At 43.2% G+C, this 6,873-nt stretch overlaps 1 long non-coding RNA gene across 1 annotated transcript; it reads right to left on the bottom strand.

The window, feature by feature from the left end:
* Positions 1-6,843, bottom strand: LOC123078050 (uncharacterized). Its single transcript, XR_006437027.1, has 4 exons — positions 5,875-6,843; positions 4,780-5,285; positions 1,798-2,987; positions 1-858 (listed from the first exon to the last, which is right to left on the bottom strand). It is a non-coding gene; the product is annotated as an uncharacterized lncRNA (long non-coding RNA).
* Between the last annotated feature and the right edge of the window lie 30 nt (positions 6,844-6,873).

Below are 6,873 nucleotides of genomic sequence, written 5' to 3'. Positions count from 1 at the left end.
GGGAGCTCGACATACATTTCTGATGAACCTGAAGTTGCCACTATAACCACCCTGTTATAAATGACGTCGGAACAACCCCAAAGTACACCATCCAGTATGAAGTGAAATGATATTATCATGGTCTAATGAATTGTGCATACGTTTTCCGTGTTATGAACTATAAACTTGTGATTGAAATCATCTCTAAGTGTAACAAACAACTTTAATCAATTCAACACAAGTATTCTTCTAACATCGTGTTCTTAATGTTGCTGGCATCCTCGTTACAACCTAACTCATCCACATGATCAGGAAAAAATGATCATCATGCAATACTAGAACTAGTCCTAGAGACAAGACTAGGAATCTATTTTGCCGTTTATTATTCTACACATGCATATGAGCTTCTATCTGAGCTTCTTGGTTATAGCAGTCTACGACGCCCACCACTGCGAGGCGGAGTTTGCGGTGGGTGACTGGGTGTGGCTACGGCTCCTTCACCGCACCACGCAGTCACTGGACCCGCGCGCCAAGCGCAAGCTGGGCCCTCGCTACGTGGGACCGTTTTCGGTGTTGGAGCGCACCGGCAATGTTGCCTACCGCCTTCAGCTTCCGCCTGGCGCCCGCATCCACGACGCCCTCCATGTGGGCTTGAAGCCCTTCCACGGGGATCCGCCGGCGGCTGCGCCGGCTCTTCCTCCAACCTCCGATGGACGTCTGCTCCCGGATCCCGAGAAGGTGTTGAAGGCCTAGCGGAGCCGAGGTGTGCTTGGCGTTTGTTGATCTAGTGGCAAGGCCTTCCGGAGGAGGACACCACTTGGGAGCAGCTCGAGGAGTTCCGCCCGCACTTTCCTGACTTCCAGCTCGAGGACAAGCTGTCTGCGCAGGTGGGGAGACATGTTATGACCGGCATTCACTATAGCCGGAGGAGGCCCAATGGCACGGCCAGTTAGGAGCCTGGCCCAACTTATTGTTATTTTTATTAGCACTCAAGGAGGATTAAATACACTTGTAAGGACTCGTTTTGGAATTAAGCAATAAGTCATAACGATTGCCCGGCTCCCTTCAGGAGCCGGAACCCTAAACCCTAGCCGCACCCCTGCCATCTCTCTCTCGCGCGCGTGTGACCATGACGCCGACGCGCCGCCGCTCGCGCCCATCACCTCGACAACCTCCCTTCCACCCCTACAACCTGAGGGCTAGAACTGGCAGGAACCCATCTCCTATCAAAAGCGCTAGGTTTTATTTCCTTTACTAACTAGTAAGCTGGCATGTGCAACGCACGTCTCACTTGCCATCAAGTAATTATCAAAATAGTTGTCTAATATTTACGTAATTATTCATACATAATCTATACCAATAATAATAATTTTCATGTGGAGGTATAAGTAAATGACATGGACAAATGAAGGAGAGGTGCAACCGTGCAAATAAGATGAAAGATGAGCCCATTTATATGTAATGTATGGTAAGTCATCATCTGACTGAATCGGTCATACAGAGAATTGTAATTGGATGAATGATTTAGAAGATGATCTGTTGATCATTATACTTTGGCGATGGTTGTATTGCATATTAATTCCAAACAAAAAGTTGGAAAAAAGGCACAGTAATTCAGGTTACCCACAAAACTCCATGTATGCATCACATATTTTTCATGTGTATGATCATGACCTTACCTAAACCAAAACAATCAATAGGGAGACTATCATCCAATAATCCACGAGAAGATTGCAACAAAATGCCTACTAGTAATGCACTTCTAGAATTGGGAATTGCAAATTCTCACAACTCAGTATGCAACTATAATGTGCTTACCCTCCAACTTCTTCTTGAGCAACTTCTCCTTTTCCCTCCCATTTTCCCACTTCTTTGCTTCCCGTGCCTTCCTCTCCTTGTCTTTCCTAAACACTCCTATTCAATTTCCTAAAAATCAAGAAACTGGAACTCCAATTTCAAAGCACTTCAGAAAAGTAGCAAAGCTCAGGATACCTATTGCCCAGTATCAAAGTTAAACTGATTTAGATATGAAGGTTCTAGAGACTTTGCTCCCTACGGAATAAGGAATATCAATCAAATACTCAACACTAAATGTAAATCCACTACCACAAATTATATATATTCTTTTTGTAGAATTTTCCGTACAAATGATAGGTCTGATGTCACATGCAAGGTTTTGTTGTCATTTTTGTAGTTAGAAACTTATTCTTCAATTCTTTATGAGGTTACTAAGCAAAAGGTTGCATACCGCAGTGTCCTCATTCATCTCCGGCTAATCAAAATGATTCAACACTGCACCCTGATCCACCTTCTAGTACAGCGACTAAATGAGAAAAGAAGAGATGTTAGCTAATAACAGCTTAATATTCTAGAAAAACCTATCCATTTTTGCATGGTTCAGATAACTACAATACGCACACATGAACACGTTGTATAATTAGCAAGTTGCAACCTACAGTCATGTACTCTTCTCACTCACTCCACTCATAACTATGTTCCATAGACTGGCAAGTACCTGCTACGACATCAATGGAAGGGAACGATGCAAGTGAAATAATATATGATGATATAGTTGTTATCACTGAATTAACACATGAATCGCTAGATATATGATGCTATAGCTGCAGCATTGGTTCTGTTTGATTCCATTCAGCCGTGTGCTTCCTGAATCGGTGGAACCTGCACCGCACCTCGCCCATCCAAATATAAGTATTGAAAAAATGCTTCAGAATAGGATCAAACAATCAGAGGTGTATGGACATAATGCATTCTAATCTTTGGCAACATATCTAAGTATTCAACGGACAATTATAACCAGGAAGAACGGAAGATATTATTTATAAACAATAATAACATGAACAGAGATCATTCAAAGCAAAGGCGAAGAACTGAGAAGGAGAGAAGAGGCTTACCACCGAGTTTCGTCTCATGCGGTGGCAGCGAGGACGGCGGCAACAACTTCTGAGGGACAGACTAAAGCATGCTTCTCCTCCGAGCTGCAGGCCAACCTACACCTCTGAAATTGTTAGCATGAGCTTCATTTGTGAAGCGTTTGTCAAACGTCGAAGAATCAAAACACTAAGGCCCAAGAAGAGAACATGAAATAGTTTGAAGAACACATATATACGATTGAGGCTGCAGTGGAATTTGTTAGAGATGAACATGACCTTTGATACACAATATACCGATCGAAGGACCTGAACATTACAAAATATGTAAGACCTTATTATTGATAATTGTTGCAATTACACAACATGCCTCTAAAGTATTTTCAATTATACTGTTCTTAGTACCCTGAATGTGGAGCAAAAAAGTGAACCATGATAGCAATGGTGGTTCATATGAAGTCTGTATATCGTATTGAAGGAGCTGGAGTTTTTCATTAGATTAATTAAATGCACTTTTAGATGATCATGATATTATATTAATTAACATGTCAGAGAAATTAGCAAAAGATGATAATCAATGTGAAAGAAATAATCAAAATCAATGTCAAACATCATGCTATGAAAATCGATTGGATACAAAAAAATTCAGCTAATAGTTATGATGCTAATTTGAAGCAACCAGTTCAACCTGTAGAGAACGCTACGGGTGACAAATCTTCACACATCTCCTGTTCCTACGCCGGCCGGGGCATGCGGCTGCAAATCCGTCCATGAGGGACGGCAGGGCTGTGCTGGCTGGAAGTCCTTCCGTGAGGAGCCATGCCGCCACGTGGAGCGAGGAGGGCAACCGGAGTCCGTCAGCGAGGGCGGCGCGGATGGCGTGCAGGGCTCCACCGCATGTAGCGAGGTGGGCGACTGGAGCTCGTCGGCGAGGGCGGCGTGGATGGCATGCAGGGCACCACCACGTGGAGCGAGAAGGGCGACTGGTGTCCGTCGGCGAGGGTGGCGCGGATGGCGTGCAGGGCGCCGCCGCATGCGTGGATGGAGGCGAGGAGTGAGGAGGGGGGCGCGGACGGCGTGCCCCGCGCCGTCCCATGCAAGGGCGGCGGGGAGCGAGGAGTGCGACTGTAACCGTGCGAGGAGTGCGACTGGACGGTTAGTTTCTTTTTTTGTTGATGAAATGACGGAACAGTGCGACCGGCGGACTGCGCGGTCGTGCATATGGAGAGCCGATCGCTAATTGCAATTAGCACTAAATACTGGAGCATCATGGACTGTATGATCTTTTATATGGATGGATAGGATCGATTTGGATCTCCGCACTTCGTGCTTTTATAGGGGTAGTAGATAAGCTTGCACGTGCAACACACGTCTCACTTGCCATAAAATAATTATCAAAATAGTTGTCTAATATTTACGTAATTATTCATCTGTACATAATCCATACCAATAATAATAATTTTCATGTGGAGGTATTAGTAAACGACATGGACAAATGAAGGAGAGGTGCAACCGTGCAAATAAGATGAAAGATGAGCCCATTTATATGTAATATATGGTAAGTCATCATTTGACTGACTGAACCGGTCATACAGAGAATTGTAATTGGATGAATGATTTAGAAGATGATCTGTTGATCAGTATGCTTTGGCAATGGTTGTACTGCATATTAATTCCAAACAAAAAGTTGTAAAAAAGGCACAGTAATTCAGGTTACCCACAAAAATCCATGTATGCATCACATATTTTTCATGTGTATGATCATGACCTTACCTAAACCAAAATAATCAAGAGGGAGACTATCATCCAATAATCTAGGAGAACATTGCAACAAAATGCCTACTGTTAAGGCACTTCTAGAATTGGGAATTGCAAATTCTCACAACTCAGTATGCAACTATAAGGTGCTTACCCTTCAACTTCTTCTTGAGCAACTTCTCCTTTTTCCCTCTCCTTTCCCTCCTTCTTTACTTCCCGTGCCTTCCTCTCCTCGTCTTTCCTAAACACTCCTATTTAATTTCCTGAAAATCAAGAAACTGGAACTCCAATTTCAAAGCACTCCAGAAAAGTGGCAAAGCTCAGGATACCTATTGCCCAGTATCAAAGTTAAACTGCTTTAGATATAAAGGTTCCAGAGACTTTGCTCCATACGGAATAAGGAATATCAATCAAATACTCAGCACTAAATGTAACTCCACTACCACAAATTATATACATTCTTTTTGTAAAATTTGCCGTACAAATGATAGGTCTGATGTCGCATGCAAGGTTTTGATGTCATTTTTGTAGTTAGAAACTTATTGTTCAATTCTTTATGAGGTTACTAAGCAAAAGGTTGCATACTGCAGTGTCCTCCTTCCTCTCCGGCCAATCAAAATGCTTCAACACTGCACCCTGATCCACCTTCTAGTACTGCAACTAAATGAGAAAAGAAGAGATGTTAGCTAATAACAACTTAATATTCTAGAAAAATTTGTCCATTTTTGCATGGTTCAGATAACTACAATACGCACACATGAACACGTTGTATAATTAGCAAGTTGCAACCTACAATCATGTACTCTTCTCACTCACTCCACTTATAACTATGTTCCATAGACTGGCAAGTACCAGCTATAACATCAATGGAAGGGAATGATGCAAGTGAAATAATATGGGATGATATAGTTGTTATAACTGAATTAAACATGAATCGCTAGATATATGATGCTATAGCTGCAGCATTGGTTCTGTTTGATTCCATTCAGCCGTGTGCTTCCTGAATCGGTGGAACCTGCACCGCACCTCGCCCATCCAAATATAAGCATTGAAAAAAAGGCTTCAGAATAGGATCAAACAATCAAAGGTGTATGGACATAATGCATTCTAATCTTTGGCAACATATCTAAGTATTCAACGGACAGTTATAGCAAAGAAGAACTGAAGATATTATTTATAAACAATAATAACATGAACAGAGATCATTCAATGCAAAGTCGAAGAACTTAGAAGCGGAGAAGAGGCTTACCACCGAGTTTCGTCTCAGGTGGTTGCAGCGAGGACGGCGGCAACAACTTCTGAGGGACAGACTGAGGCATGCTTCTCCTCTGAGCTGCAGGCCAACCTACATCTCTAAAATTGTTAGCGTGAGCTTCATTTGTGAACCGTTTGTCAAACGCCGAAGAATCAAAACACTAAGGCCCAAGAAAAGAACATGAAATAGTTTGAAGAACACATATATACGACCGAGGCTGCAGTGGAATTTGTTAGAGATGAACAGGACCTTTGACACACAATATACCGATCGAAGGACCTGAACATTACAAAATATGTAAGACCTTATTATTGATAATTGTTGCAATTACACAACATGCCTCTAAAGTATTTGCAATTATAGAGTTCTGACTACCCTGAATGTGGAGCAAAAATGTGAATCATGATAGCAATGGTGGTTCATATGAAGTTTGTATATCGCATTGAAGGAGCTGACGTTTTTCATTAGATTAATTAAAGGCACTTTTAGATGATCATGATTTTTTATTAATTAACATGTCACATAAATTAGCAAAAGATGACAATCCATGTCAAAGAAATAATCAAAATCAATGTCAAAATAGCATGCTATGAAAATCGGTTGGATACAAGAAAAACAGCTAATAGTTATGATGCTAATTTGAAGCAACCAGTTCAACCTGTAGAGAACGCTATGGGTGACAAATCTTTAGACAGCTCTTGTTCCTACGCCGGCCGGGGCATGCGGCTGCAAGTCCGTCCCTGAGGGGCGGCAGGGCTGTGCTGGCTGGAAGTCCTTCCGTGAGGAGCCATGCCGCCACGTGGATCAAGGAGGGCAACCGGAGTTCATCGGCGAGGGCGGCGCAGATGGCGTGCAGGGCTCCACCGCGTGGAGCGAGGTGGGCGACTAGAGCCCGTTGGCGAGGGCGGCATGGATGGCATGCAGGGCACCACCACGTGGAGCGAGGAGGGCGACTGGAGTCCATCGACGAGGGCGGCGCAGATGGCGTGCAGG

Source organism: Triticum aestivum, chromosome 3D (genome assembly GCF_018294505.1).
Source record: "Triticum aestivum cultivar Chinese Spring chromosome 3D, IWGSC CS RefSeq v2.1, whole genome shotgun sequence".
Classification (NCBI taxonomy): Eukaryota; Viridiplantae; Streptophyta; class Magnoliopsida; order Poales; family Poaceae; genus Triticum; species Triticum aestivum.
This window is presented reverse-complemented; position numbering and strand designations above follow the sequence as displayed.